Genomic DNA, 16,104 nt, shown 5'->3' with positions numbered 1-16,104 from the left:
TTTTTAGTGTATGCCTACAGACTGTAAACTGTGTTTCTCAGCTTTTTCTCCCCCTCTCAGCTGGGTCAGGATAGCTAGAGTGGGCTAGAGTTGTTTATTCCTCTTCCCCGCATGGAAGGCTAGAACCAGCTGCAGTTGGTTATTTCCCTTCCCGAGGTCAGGCTCTGGTTAACTAGTTTCTGCTGAGGGCACTCCTTATTAAGAAAAACAGAATCTTCTGGCGTATTTCAAAATGGTTTCTTTCCTCAGCGTCCTGACAGAAGCTGGAAAGGATTTTGCTCTGATATTTAAAATGGGAACCTTGTTAAGCTCCTAGAAATAAATTTCACAATATTGTGGAGTTTTTAACTCTCAGACTTGGCACTGAGCCTCCAGCAATTCATCAATTATGGTACAGAACTTCCTACCCTGGCACTGGTTCCTCCGTGGTTCTGTTCCTGAGTTTCTGCTCTGGTAAGATGTGCCTGCCTGTATGCATTTGCCTGTTTGTCTCTCCTGTCTTGAGGGTAGTAGTTTTTTTGTGTTCTCCCCTCTCTTCTGGATCCAAGAAGAGTTGTTGATTTTTCAGTCTGTTCAGTTTTGTTTTGTTTTTTTTAAACCTGTTGTTAGGGTAGCGTGACAACTTCCAGGCTCCTTATATGCAGAACTAGAAACTGGAAGTACATTTGTTTTTCTTGAAAAGAAAAATAATCTGAGCAACAACTGAAAAAAAAAATTCCACTAAGGCTGTACTTCAAATAGACTTTGGAAAAAAGTGTATTTTGCTTAATTGATCATAGAAAAGTGCGTTGTAAAAAAGCTTTCATTCCCTACATTGGAAACTGCAGAGACATATATGCATTTACACACAATTAGATATGGTGCTTTAAACAAGTTTGCAAGAATAATGATGAATAAGAATTTACTTTCAGTAGAACAAATTATGAAATTGGTTTGCAAACTTCCAACCTAAGCATAGCTAAAGTGGAAGAGGATAAGTAGGGTTGGGGGTAATGTTTCTTGAGACCTATTATCCTGTTGGATTGTAAACCAGACCCTCTTTAGCTAATTTAATATTCAGAATCACCTTGAGAGCTAAATGTTGTTATGTGAATTATAGGCTATTTAACAAAGGCATGGTAAATTCTCAGTTTATTGAATGTCATGTGACATAGGATTTTATCCCAGGTGGTCTGACTTGAGGAGGGAAACTTTACAATACATAAACATATTGATGAGAAGTGCTCCTAATAATTACTTTGCAAGATAAGTATTTGTAAATATTGCTTCGGAACATGTCAAACTTTAATCAAGGGAGGTAGCTGGCATTATTGCTATCATTGTGTGTAAAATTAAATATCAAAATCTTTGTTGATGTCCAAGCATTTCTTAATATAGGTCCACTTTTTGTCCTTTGGCAAGGCTTTAACTTTCTGTCCCTGTTATTCTGTTTTCTCAATGTGATGTATGTATGTACTGTCAGTTCCAAATCCTTGAGCAGATATAAAAGTAGACCAAAATTTCCCTCTGTGTTAGTGTTTAATCCAGTAGACCAATGCTTGGATTTTTATCACAATATATCATAGACCATACATATCTCTCAGTTCAGTGTTTTTGACTAATGTTTACATGAAAACATTTATATTTTGTCTTAAGGTATATATAAAATATTAAATATATATGGAGGAAAAGTCTAGAATTGTATTCTAAATTCAGTTGGTAGCAAGTAGAAATTGTATGTAGCTATTTGAAAACCTCACTGTGTATCCATATAGGTGTGTCTGTCTTGGATGTTGTTTGCTTTACGAAAGGCATCACAGTGTCATACTCTGTGTCATGATTTTTGCAAATGTGTGTTTGTTCAGAATGTATTTCCACATTTCCTTGCACACTTAATCCATACTTTTGTTCATGTGTGCAGCGAGTATCAAAAGACTCAAATATGCTAAATTTGTGGAGAAGAGAGCAAAGGAAAGGAGAAATGTTATTATAAACATACAAAGCGATTGTTAACAGCATAGATACTTTGGTGGTCAGAGTAAACACAACAGATTGTTTTGTAGGTGTATGTGTGTCTATAAGCATGTTTTGCTATTTTAATTGTATTTGGGGGAAATAGATGGGAGGTTTGGTGTCAATGTATAAATTACCTACTTGGAAATAATATTCCAATTAGTATTTTTATATATAAGTCTAAATTTTCAGGAAAAATTTGCTGGTGTTCAGCAGGAAATGCCTGCTATGTTAATTTTAGAATCCCAGTGAGCCAGCATCTTTCTTTCTGGTTTTTACATATTCCTCTCATTTTTTTCAGACTAATTCATGAAAAAATACTGCTGTTCCGTAACATCCTTTGAGACTAAGTTGGTAAGTTGATAATTTGGCAATTCTATTCTTTTTGAAATGATAAATATTTTGATATTTTTGGACCTATAATCTATCAAAATGTCAATCTTTAGTAGAATGTTTCCTGAATCTCTTCACACTTTAATCTATACGTGGATATCAAGAGTGTTTTACTTTATCATTATAAAAATAACAAGAATTAGGGCTTCCCTGGTGGCGCAGTGGTTGAGAGTCCGCCTGATGATGCAGGGGACACGGGTTCGTGCCCTGGTCCTGGAGGATCCCGCAGGCCGCGGAGCAGCTGGGCCCGTGAGCCATGGCCACTGAGCCTGCACGTCCAGAGCCTGTGCTCCGCAATGGGAGAGGTCACAACAGTGAGATGCCCGCGTACTGCAAAAAAAAAAAAAAAAAAAAAAAAAGAATTAAAAAAACCTTCTAAAAATTCATACATAAAGATATTAAATTAATATTTTGTAGGAAAATGACCTTCAAAGTCTTGGAGGCTTTTATTGTCATATGTGTATATTTGTGTGTGGGAATTAGTATGGTATGGATATTATACTATGGTCAATATACTGGAAGATGACTTTAATGTCAACATTTAAACAACATTTAAAGCAATTATACTCCAATAAAATTTTTTTAAAAGTCAACCCCTTTATCATTATGTAGTGTCCTTCTGTATCCCTGATGGCTTTCCTTGATGTGTGCTGTGTCTGAAATTAATAGAGCTATTCCTGCTTTCTTTTCCTTAGTGTTAACATGGTATATTTTTCTCCATCCATTTACTCTTAATCTATGTATGTCTTTATTTTTAAAGTGAGTTTCTTATAGATGATATATGGTCGAGTCAAGTTTTCGATCCACTCTAGCAATCGCTGTCTTTTAATTGGTACATTTAGACCATTGACATTCCAAGTAATTACTAATACAGTTGGATTAATAACTACCGTATTAGTTACTGTTTTCTCTTTGTTGCCCTTGTTCTTTATTCCTATTTTTGTCCTTCACTCCTTTTGGGCCTTTTATAGTTTTATATGACTGCATTTTCTCTCCTTGTTCATCTGCTTTTTTGAGCATATGATTCTATTTTCTCTCTTTTTAATATTTCATTTGTATTTCTTTTTTCACTTTTTTTTTTTAGTGGTTGTCTTAGAGTTTTCAATATACCTTTGCAATTAATCCCAGTCCACTTTCAAATAGTACTATAGCGCTTCATGTGTAATATGCACACATTTTAAAAACAAAATAACCCTGACTTCCTCTCATCCCTTATACCATTGCTGTCATCCTTTCACTTATATACAAGCATAAATAAGCATATATATATATACATAAGCATACATAACTGAATACATTATAACTGTTTTTATTTTGAACAGTTATCTATTAGATCAATTAAGAATAAGAAAAATAAAAGTTTCTATTTTATCTTTATGTATTCCTTCTTTCATGCTCTTTATATAGATCCAGGGTAATAACCTATTAACCTACATTATTTTCCTTCTCTCTATAGAACTTCTTTTAACTTTTCTCTTAAGGCAAGTCCACTAGCACCAAATTCCCTCTAGTTTTGTTTGTCCAAAAAATTCTTTATATCTCCTTTACATTTGAAAGATAATTTCACAGCGTACAGAATTCTAATTTGGTGGCTGTTTTCTCTCAACACCTTAAATATTTCTGTTTTTTCTCTTCTAGCTTTCATGTTTTCTGAAGAGAAGTTGGATGTTATTATCTTTATTCTTCTCTAGATAAAGTATATTTTTCCTCTGGCTTCTTTTAGAAGATTTTTCTTTATTTTTGAAAAAGATGTGCTGAGGTATAATTTTTTTATATATTTATCCTTCTTGGTGTCCTCTTGTTACCAAATTGAGTCAAATGGACCCTGCTCGGGCCCCAGCCTGGGCAGCCGAGGCTCTCTGCCTCTGCGTAGGAGGGCTCTTCTTCCTTTGGAGTTTGAGTAGGCGAATAACAAAACTGAAGCTGAGATCGACACAGCACAAACTTTATTCAGTGGCCAAAGAATGGAGACTCAGAAACTAAGTTCACAGATCAACTTCTCCACCTGGAGAGAGTGATTTAATTATAAAGAGTAAAGCCAAAGAGAGGAGGAGTGAGGCTGATGATGGGGAGACATCTGCATTAGTCTATGGGACAGGGGTGGGGCTTTTTCCCTGAGGGAGTGGGCACCATCCTCTTTTTATACTTTTATGGTCCTTAATGTCCAGTCCTGGCTACCGGTAGGTATGTCATTTAATGTGCTCATGTAGTAAAATCGTATATAATGAGACTCAGGGTCTGTTGCAGGTCAGATGTATCACCATCTTGGTCCCAGCTGGTTCCACCTGGGTTTTTTTGTTTGTTTGTTTGTAGCTTCCTTTCTTGTCTCTGGACTCTTTCACTTAAAGATTTATGTTAACTCCTGCTAAAGGTGGGAGTTGCAGGGTTTTGAACAAACACCTGGAGCAGCTCTGGCAATACTCCAAGTTTTCTGGATCTTTGGTGTCAGATATTAATTTGGAGAAATTATCAATTATGGTTCACATATTTCTTCTGTTTTTTTTCTCTTTTTCTTCTCCTTCTACATGTGTATCTTCTGTAGTTGTCCCACAGTCCTTGGACTCTCACTTCAGTTTTTTCAGTCATTGTTCTCTTTGCTTTTCAGTTTTTGAGGATCCTAGTGATAGATTCTCTAGTGCAGATTCTTTCTTCACCTGTGCCCAATCTACTAGCAAGCCCATCAGCGGCAATCTTTATTTCTGTTCCACTCTTTTTTATCTCTAGCATTTATTTTGGGTCCTTTCTTAGGATTTCCACTTCTCTGCTTATATTTTCCATCTGTTTTTGCATGTTGTCTACTTTATCCATTAGAGCCCTTAGCATATTAATCACAGTTCTTTCCAATTCCAAGTCTAATAATACCAATATCCCTGCCATGCCTGGTTCCAGTGCTTGCTCTGTCTCTTTAAATTGTTTTTGCCTTTTGGTATGCATTTCCATTTTTTTTCATGATAACCAGATGTGATGCATTGGGTAAATGGAGCTGCTGTCAGTAGACCTTTAGTAATGTGGTGGTGGGGTGTGAGAGGAGATGAAGCATTCTGTAGTTCTATGCTGATTAGGTCTCAGTTTTTAGTGTATGCCTACAGACTGTAAACTGTGTTTCTCAGCTTTTTCTCCCCTTCTCAGCTGGGTCAGGATAGCTAGAGTGGGCTAGAGTTGTTTATTCCTCTTCCCCGCATGGAAGGCTAGAACCAGCTGCAGTTGGTTATTTCCCTTCCCGAGGTCAGGCTCTGGTTAACTAGTTTCTGCTGAGGGCACTCCTTATTAAGAAAAACAGAATCTTCTGGCGTATTTCAAAATGGTTTCTTTCCTCAGCGTCCTGACAGAAGCTGGAAAGGATTTTGCTCTGATATTTAAAATGGGAACCTTGTTAAGCTCCTAGAGATAAATTTCACAATATTGTGGAGTTTTTAACTCTCAGACTTGGCACTGAGCCTCCAGCAATTCATCAATTATGGTACAGAACTTCCTACCCTGGCACTGGTTCCTCCGTGGTTCTGTTCCTGAGTTTCTGCTCTGGTAAGATGTGCCTGCCTGTATGCATTTGCCTGTTTGTCTCTCCTGTCTTGAGGGTAGTAGTTTTTTTGTGTTCTCCCCTCTCTTCTGGATCCAAGAAGAGTTGTTGATTTTTCAGTCTGTTCAGTTTTGTTTTGTTTTTTTTAAACCTGTTGTTAGGGTAGCGTGACAACTTCCAGGCTCCTTATATGCAGAACTAGAAACTGGAAGTACATTTGTTTTTCTTGAAAAGAAAAATAATCTGTGCAACAACTGGAAAAAAAATTCCACTAAGGCTGTACTTCAAATAGACTTTGGAAAAAAGTGTATTTTGCTTAATTGATCATAGAAAAGTGCGTTGTAAAAAAGCTCTCATTCCCTACATTGGAAACTGCAGAGACATATATGCATTTACACACAATTAGATATGGTGCTTTAAACAAGTTTGCAAGAATAATGATGAATAAGAATTTACTTTCAGTAGAACAAATTATGAAATTGGTTTGCAAACTTCCAACCTAAGCATAGCTAAAGTGGAAGAGGATAAGTAGGGTTGGGGGTAATGTTTCTTGAGACCTATTATCCTGTTGGATTATAAACCAGACCCTCTTTAGCTAATTTAATATTCAGAATCACCTTGAGAGCTAAATGTTGTTATGTGAATTATAGGCTATTTAACAAAGGCATGGTAAATTCTCAGTTTATTGAATGTCATGTGACATAGGATTTTATCCCAGGTGGTCTGACTTGAGGAGGGAAACTTTACAATACATAAACATATTGATGAGAAGTGCTCCTAATAATTACTTTGCAAGATAAGTATTTGTAAATATTGCTTCGGAACATGTCAAACTTTAATCAAGGGAGGTAGCTGGCATTATTGCTATCATTGTGTGTAAAATTAAATATCAAAATCTTTGTTGATGTCCAAGCATTTCTTAATATAGGTCCACTTTTTGTCCTTTGGCAAGGCTTTAACTTTCTGTCCCTGTTATTCTGTTTTCTCAATGTGATGTATGTATGTACTGTCAGTTCCAAATCCTTGAGCAGATATAAAAGTAGACCAAAATTTCCCTCTGTGTTAGTGTTTAATCCAGTAGACCAATGCTTGGATTTTTATCACAATATATCATAGACCATACATATCTCTCAGTTCAGTGTTTTTGACTAATGTTTACATGAAAACATTTATATTTTGTCTTAAGGTATATATAAAATATTAAATATATATGGAGGAAAAGTCTAGAATTGTATTCTAAATTCAGTTGGTAGCAAGTAGAAATTGTATGTAGCTATTTGAAAACCTCACTGTGTATCCATATAGGTGTGTCTGTCTTGGATGTTGTTTGCTTTACGAAAGGCATCACAGTGTCATACTCTGTGTCATGATTTTTGCAAATGTGTGTTTGTTCAGAATGTATTTCCACATTTCCTTGCACACTTAATCCATACTTTTGTTCATGTGTGCAGCGAGTATCAAAAGACTCAAATATGCTAAATTTGTGGAGAAGAGAGCAAAGGAAAGGAGAAATGTTATTATAAACATACAAAGCGATTGTTAACAGCATAGATACTTTGGTGGTCAGAGTAAACACAACAGATTGTTTTGTAGGTGTATGTGTGTCTATAAGCATGTTTTGCTATTTTAATTGTATTTGGGGGAAATAGATGGGAGGTTTGGTGTCAATGTATAAATTACCTACTTGGAAATAATATTCCAATTAGTATTTTTATATATAAGTCTAAATTTTCAGGAAAAATTTGCTGGTGTTCAGCAGGAAATGCCTGCTATGTTAATTTTAGAATCCCAGTGAGCCAGCATCTTTCTTTCTGGTTTTTACATATTCCTCTCATTTTTTTCAGACTAATTCATGAAAAAATACTGCTGTTCCGTAACATCCTTTGAGACTAAGTTGGTAAGTTGATAATTTGGCAATTCTATTCTTTTTGAAATGATAAATATTTTGATATTTTTGGACCTATAATCTATCAAAATGTCAATCTTTAGTAGAATGTTTCCTGAATCTCTTCACACTTTAATCTATACGTGGATATCAAAATAGTGTTTTACTTTATCATTATAAAAATAACAAGAATTAGGGCTTCCCTGGTGGCGCAGTGGTTGAGAGTCCGCCTGACGATGCAGGGGACACGGGTTCGTGCCCTGGTCCTGGAGGATCCCGCAGGCCGTGGAGCAGCTGGGCCCGTGAGCCATGGCCACTGAGCCTGCACGTCCAGAGCCTGTGCTCCGCAATGGGAGAGGTCACAACAGTGAGATGCCCGCGTACTGCAAAGAAAAAAAAAAAAAAAGAAAAAAAACCTTCTAAAAACTGATACATAAAGATATTAAATTAATATTTTGTAGGAAAATGACCTTCAAAGTCTTGGAGGCTTTTATTGTCATATGTGTATATTTGTGTGTGGGAATTAGTATGGTATGGATATTATACTATGGTCAATATACTGGAAGATGACTTTAATGTAATTATTTGTTTTTGTCCTAAAATTTTTAGATTTTCTTACAAAGCCAAAAATATTAATATATTTTAAATATTAAATATTATATAGTCTTGAAATGATTATATTTTAAGCCAGTTCATGGGACTGAAATAGGCTGATGAAATAAACTCAATTACATTTTAAAAAATTTCTTGTAAAAATTGTATATGGTGACTTTGAGAAATATCTTTTGTTATTATTCGGAAAATTTCCTGTTACTGATAGAAAAAAATCTGCAAAGATGTGGTAAGGAAAAAAATATATATGTTATTGCAAACACATGCCCATACACACAGTGTTTGCAGTGCTAAATGTAGTACATTCCCAGTTTGAAAGATTTTGTTGTCTTATGTTTTGCTTTTATGAATTCTCATCACGTTTGAGACTCAGTTCTGACCTCACATTTGTAGAATAGATATTGACTATTTGAATTGTTATTAGCTTTTTTCTTGTAACTCATTAAGATACTTGAGAATAAAAAGTAACATAGCCATCTTATTTTTCTCCTATTAGTACTGTAATTGACAGAGCTTCATTGTAAATGAATTATCATTTCAAGATAAACAGGGTCTTCTGTTGATTTTATTAGGGAATTCTCAAGATTTGTATATAATCTATTACAATTCTTAATTTAATTTCTGATGACATTGCTTTATTTTGCATCCTTTGTGGTTTTTCTTTTGTCCAAATTTGTCAAGGTGACAAAAATGAAAAAGGATATGAAAAGAATTATTTAAATCAAATTTTTAAAGAAGACGCCAAAGTCCAAAACTGAATAAAAAGAAAAATTATTTACACTCACCAGGTGCCAAATAGAACAAGGCAAAATCACATTAAAATTTTATATATAAAGAAAAAGAAATGCATTTGGATGTTTTACATAATTGTACATGAGTTTGACTTTTTGTCAATGAAACGATGAAAATGAGATAATATGTGGGATAATGAAATTATGTGAAATATTAAATGGTTAATGTTTTGACATTATATTTAAGTATACTTGGCCAGTGTTTTATTCCCTCACCATGAAATTAATGAGTGTTATGGCCTCTCAATTACTGACTTTTAATAATAGCTCCTTTTTGTAAAACACATCAACTTTCTATTTTAACACGATTGAAAATATTGTTCTTTTGTAAGTTCCTAACCAATTGGTGTTGTGTAAGATGATACATGGTAGACTTTGGAAGAATTCTTAACCATTCTCTAGTTCCTGCTGCCAATTTCAGGTATTCGTTTAAGCCCTACCTGACTACCTATTATATTATAAACTATTGTAATACAGTAAAGAAAAACTTAGCCAGAGTTGTCTTGGATGTAGATTGGGTAAAAGAAAAGGTAAAGCCTGAAATTTTGTAATTAATATTCAAACAGTAAGAAAACTTGTCTAACAGTGTAAATAGGCAATCATTCCTCACCACAGCAAATCCATGTTCATTAAATTATACAGATGCAAGATTTTGGCTTACAGCTTGATCTCTGCAGCCCTTCTCAAAATCTGCTGTTAGACATTTTGGAATGTACTATGCTTATAGAACAGAAAATTGATACAATCAGGTTTTTCCCTTGGTACTGATGAACTTAAAAAAAAAGGTGAGTTTAAAGACTTGGACTCTCTTCAAGGTGGTTTTAATTTTAGTTTACTACCCATCATAGAATGTGCCTGGGACTTCTTTAACCATTTTCATTCTTTAACATGAAAATATGTAACTGTGGTATAGTAGTAAGTATCTTAAATGTGTGTTGGTACAGCCCTGAGTTACCATATGGTCTCTCCTTTGGTCAATGGTATACAAAACTGAGCTTGCATGTCTGGATTGTCTGGATTCCTCTGACTTTATAAATGACTCATTCTGCATAAGTCAAATTGATCAACTGACATTAGACTCAACTCTATGAGAAAGTCTAAAAGCATTGGGAGATGACTAAAATCTCATATAACCTAAATTCTTATAACATCATATGATTATGAGCTGATTTGGGGGTGAGTTGGCTATTAAGGTGGAAATACCTGTTTGTGTGCTAGGTTGTTTCCAGAGGCACTTTTTTTTTAAATTTTGTTACATGTCATTAATACTTATTTTATTCTAGAGATTGTGTGAAAGTGTAAATGTACTTGGAGGAAGTCCAGGAAGTAGAAAATACAGTCATTCTATCTAACTTTTTCTTTTTTTTGGCTGTAGTTGGTGCCAAGAGCCATAGCGTTAATATAGAAAATGTGCTTTTCCTCTAACTCACATTAACTTTAGGAAATAATGCCTACAACTGAGAGCTCTAGATGCCAGTGACCTCAACCACCCAAGGATTGCTTCAACCTCTGTTACTGTGATGCCTTGTAAACATTGTCTCCAGAAACTAAATGGGTTCCTGACATCTATTTCCAATATTTGGCTACCAAAATAACAAACAATACTAGTGATAAAATATGGTCGGTGTTGTATCTATGAGTATGTTTGTATAATTTTATATTTTAGGTTAGTGAGAAAACCTGAAAAAAGCTCCTATAAAGTACATTGTTCAGGCAATATCATTTGTCTGTTATATCAGTACATCCCAAATACACAAACATACACACATAAATAAAAATCTAATAATTTAATAATAAAAGTGTAAAATATAAGCCCCAATAATAAGATAATAAAAAAACTTTACAAAATAATTTATATACCAAATAATAATTAAATCAAAATTGAAACCTAAGTGATAGAACTAAAACTATGCTCAGCTAGAGATAAAGAGACCAAGTATGTTAAACATTAAACAAGATAATTTTTTAAAAACTAACTAATGAGGGCTTCCTTGGTGGCGCAGTGGTTGGGAGTCTGCCTGCCGATGCAGGGGACACGGGTTTGAGCCCTGGTCCGGGAGGATCCCACATGCCGCGGAGCGGCTGGGCCCGTGCGCCACAGCTGCTGAGCCTGCGCTCTAGAGCCCACGAGCCACAACTGCTAAGCCCGCGTGCCTAGAGCCCGTGCTTCGCAACAAGAGAAGCCACCGCAATGAGAAGCATGCGCACCGCAGCAAAGACCCAAGACAGCCAATAAATAAATAAATTAAAAAAAAAATTAACTAATGATTTATTTCAAATAATTAAAAGAAATGTAGTTAAATTAATGAGATGAAAAATAAAGTCATAGAAATTAATACACCAAAAACAAAAGAAATCAAATCTGTAAAACTGATTAAACAGTTCAGGAACTGATAGCTTTAAAAAAAGATAAAATGGTCTCTGATAAATCTAAACAAAGATGAAGAAAGAAAGAAATAGAATAGCTAAAATGGGATAGCTAAAATGTGTCTGTGTGTGCATGTGTTTGTGTGTCTGTGACTTAGATGTGCAATGGTAAGGTAAGTCAATGAAGTTGAAAATCTTGTAACAAATTATACTCAGGCAGAGCCAAAAATTCATAAAATCAATCCAAGGAAGTACAGATAACTTAATTACTCAATATTCAGAGTAAATAGTTACCAAATTAAAAGGGCACCAAATAACTGATTCTAAGTCAAATTCAAATTAAGTTTATGGGACAATTCCTTATTTCTATGACAAACAGCAATTCTCATTTTATAAAATAGTTACAGAGCATGGAAAAAGGCTTTCATTAAGTTTAAGAAATCTTGAGTCCATGCTCGATCACTCCAAAATAATTAAGGTAACTCATATTTATGAATGAAGATAGATATTTTCTTACAAAATATTAATAAGTATGTTTCAGATGGCCATAAGAGACTTATGATCTACATCCAAATTTTTCTTTAGAAAGGAATAAATTTTATGTCAATACCATACATGATTCCAGTAAGTCAAAGCTATACATTCAGACTGAAAATCACACACACACAAAATTTCATTTAATTAAATTAGGCAATCAACCTCTTAAAAATTCTTAATTATATTAATAAAGAAGTTATGTATGAGATACATATTATCCATAAAGAGATACATCTCATCCATATGAGGACTAAGGACAGAATGCATGTGTTTATCTGCTAAGGCTCCTATAACAAAATACCACAGACTGTGGGACTTACACAAGAGAACTCTATTTTCTCATAATTCTGGAGGCTGGAAATCCAAGACCAAAATGATGACAGGGTTGATTTCTGGTATGACCTCTCTCCTCGGCTTACAGATCCTTCTTACTGTGTTGACACATGCCTTTTCTCTGGATGTGCATGCTCCTGGTGGTGTGTCTTCCTCTTCTTATATGAACATCAGTACTATTAGATTAGGGCCCTTTTGACCTCATTGCACTTTAATTACCTCCTTTAAGGTCGCATATCCAAATACAGTCACAATGGGAGACAGGGCTTCAATATATGAATTTGTATCAGGGGCACATTTTCTGTAAAAATGCTCAACTACACCATTTTTTCTTGATATGGTTTGATCATATTTAAAGTACTAAGAAATGTAACAGAAAAAACATTGATTTTTATCACTCAGAAAAAGATAAGATTTCTATTTTCAGATAAGTGGATTATGGGCAAAATATAAAGTGTTGCCTAAAAGGAATTTCAAAATTCAAAAATGAGAAGTTGCTACTCGTGGGTATCTATTTGTTGTTAGGTGCATATATATAATTGTTATATCTTCTTGATAAATTGACACTTTTATCCATATATTATATGATGTCGTTCTTTGTCTCTTGTAACAGTGTTTGAGCTAAATTTTATGTCTTACGATATTGGTATAGCCCATCCAGCTGTCTTTTAGTTACTAAAACTTTGTATGGAATATTGTTTTCCATCTTTTTACCTTCAAACTATTTGTGTCTTTAGATAAAATATGTGTCCCTTATAGACGGCAAGTAGACCATGTGTCTTTTTTAATCCATTTCAACAATCTCTGCCTTATATTGGAGATTTTAATCCTCTACATTTAAACTAATGGCTAATAAGGAAATACTTCTGCCACTTTGCTATTTTGTATATATCATATCTTTTGTTTTCCAATTCCTTAATTACTGCCTCCTTTTGTATTTAATTGATTTGTATAGTGTACATTTATTTGTTTCTCATTTCCTTTTATATGTATTTTAAAATTATTTTCTAGTGGCTATCTTAGAGATTACAATTAACTTCTTAAATTTATAACAAGTTATTTGGATTAATACCACATTAGCTTCAGTACTATACAAATACTCAGCTCTCATACAGCTCCATATTTCTCTCTTGATATTTTTGTTGTCATCACAAATTACATATTTATACATTATGTACCCATTAGCATAAGTTTATATCTATTTTTATGCATCTGTCCTTTAAATCTTAAAAGAATAAGCGGTGGGATTTTTTAAAAAATATATAATAATAATTGATTTTGCATTAACCTACATAGTTATCTCTGCCAGTCTTCTTTATTTCTTTGTATGGCTTCAAGTTACTTTATAGTATCCTTGTATTTCCACCTGAAAGACACCCTTTTGCATTTATTATAGGGTAGGTCTGCAAATAACAAACTCCCTCAATTTTTGTTTATTTGGAATTTGTTTTTAATTGAAGCATAGTTGACTTACAATGTTGTGTTAGAATTAGGTGCACAGCAAAGTGATTCAGTTGTGTATATATATATATATAGAGAGAGAGAGACACACACATATATATACATATGTGTGTATATATACATATGTGTGTAGGTATATGTGTGTGTATATACATATTTTTTTCAGATTTTTTTCCATTATAGGTTATTAAAAGATATTGAGTGCAGTTCCATGTGCTATAAACTGTTTTAATTTCTTCTTGATTTTGAAATTTAGTTTGTCACATATGGAATTCAATAGGTTATTATTATTATTATTATTATTCAACAAGTTAAGAATGCCACCCCACAGCTGTCTGGCCACTGTCATTTTTGCTGAGAATTTTACACTTAATGTTGTCAATAACTTGTTCGTGATAAGTAGCTCCTCTCCTGCTGCTTTCAGGGTGCTCTCTTTGTCTCTGGCTTTTGACAGTTCGATTATAGTGTGTCTCAGTGTGGATACTGTTGTGTTCATTCTTCTTGGAGTTCATTGAATTTCCTGTTTGTGTAGAGTCATGTCTTCCATCAAATTTGGGAAGTTTTTAGCCATCATATCTTCAAATACTCTGTCATTTTCTCACTTTCTCCTCTCTCACTGGGACTTCTACTATGCATATGTTGGTACATTTGATGGTGTATTACAGGCCTTTTAACTGTTTTTTATGTTTATTAGTTTTTCTTTCTGTTCCTCAGACTGAATAGCTGCAATTGATCTCTCTTTACATTCACTGATTCTTTCTTCTAACTTGCTTAAATATCCTGTTGAAACTCTAGTGAATTTTTCATTTCACTAAAAAGTACTTCAAAGCTCTCCAACTATTTTTAAGTTGCCTTCCTGATTCAGTGTTTATTTGGTTGCTATAAGTCTGATTTTTTTCAAGAGTTAAAACAATTAATTCTGAGAGTTTTTGTTTACTTTTACTGTGTTGGTAGAGGGATAGCCCTTTGGACATTTTGTACTTTCCAGCTCCAGAATTTTTGTTTAGTTCCTATTTATAATTTCTATGTCTTTACTGATACCCTATGTCTCTTGAGACATTATTTTTATGGTGTCCTTTAGTTTGTCCATAATTTCCTTTACCTCTTTGAATATAAAACAGTAAATTTAAAGTCTTTTTCTAGTAAGTCCAATGTCTGTACTTCCGCAGAGACAGTTCTGGTTAATTTTCCTATGAGTGGGGTGTACATTTTTTTTACATGATTCATAATTTTTTGTTGAAACTTGGACATTTTGAATATTATGACTTGTTAATTCTGGGAATCAGATTCTTCTGCCACCTTGAAATTTGTTCTTGTTGCTTTCTCTGATTTGTAATTGGTTGGTTGTTTAGTGGCAATTCTAAACAATTTTATATTCTGAAATCTAAAACTATTCTGTATTAATTGATATGTGTGGTCTCTGCAGTCTCCCTTTTATCTTTTGATTAGGTAATATTGACAGATTTCTTTGAATGTTTGGAGCCAAAAACAGAACCAAAAATTCTGAGTCTTTGCACATTGGCTATGTGTTGTAACACCCTTTTAACACTTAGCTGAGTAGTTACAAACCTTCCTTAGTCTTTACTTCCTGCTGTGCAGAGTCTAAAAATCAGTCTAAGGTAAAAGCTTAGGGTCTTCCCAGTTGTGTTTTTGAACACACATCCTGCTCTGGGCATGTACATAACTTTCTGTATTCCCCAATATTCATGTGAGATTTTCAGTGCCATAATTCTTCAAATACTTTTTCTCCACAAAATTTTCTCTCAAGCTTCTGGCAGTCTATTAATTCCCCTCAAATTGTATTTGCTCTAGACGGCAATGGGTTTTTCATTTGCCTTTTAAAGTTTTTGAGGAATGCCCTCTGTGTAGCCACTTTTCTGCCCTGAGAAAGTTTTGGATTAGGTGAGACAGAGGCAACAGAGGCAAGTGCTTTTGTCAGTCCTTCAGCTAGCCATTAGACAGATTAAAACAGACAAAAATAACTATTAGAGAACAAGGTCAGCTTTGCTCCCTCTGGAGCCAGGGACCAGAATTACATACTGGGAACATGGGTTATCATTTCAAAACCATTGTTGAGCGAGAGGGAGGTAGGACAAAGACAAGTAAAAATACTTCAGAGCTCTCCATCTGTTTTTAAGTTGCCTTCTTGATTAGGTGTTTACTTTGTTGCTGTAAGCCTTTGACTTTTTTCAAGAATCTACTATGTTTTTAGACGG

At 34.2% G+C, this 16,104-nt stretch overlaps 1 long non-coding RNA gene across 2 annotated transcripts in view; it reads left to right on the top strand.

The window, feature by feature from the left end:
- Positions 1-250: 250 nt before the first annotated feature.
- The window catches only part of LOC132593491 (uncharacterized), a 134,219-nt gene continuing 118,365 nt past the window's right edge, over positions 251-16,104 (top strand). Inside the window, exons 1-3 of one of the 2 annotated variants that reach the window (XR_011377933.1) lie at positions 251-453; positions 2,294-2,346; positions 7,747-7,799. This is a non-coding gene — a long non-coding RNA (uncharacterized lncRNA). Of the gene's footprint in view, positions 454-2,293; positions 2,347-5,674; positions 5,908-7,746; positions 7,800-16,104 lie in introns of those variants that run through there. The other variant, XR_009559083.1, reaches the window with a different exon arrangement.

Source organism: Globicephala melas, chromosome 1 (genome assembly GCF_963455315.2).
Source record: "Globicephala melas chromosome 1, mGloMel1.2, whole genome shotgun sequence".
NCBI classification, from domain to species: Eukaryota; Metazoa; Chordata; class Mammalia; order Artiodactyla; family Delphinidae; genus Globicephala; species Globicephala melas.
The sequence above is the reverse complement of the archived record's forward strand: the minus strand, read 5'-3'. Positions and strand labels throughout refer to the sequence as shown.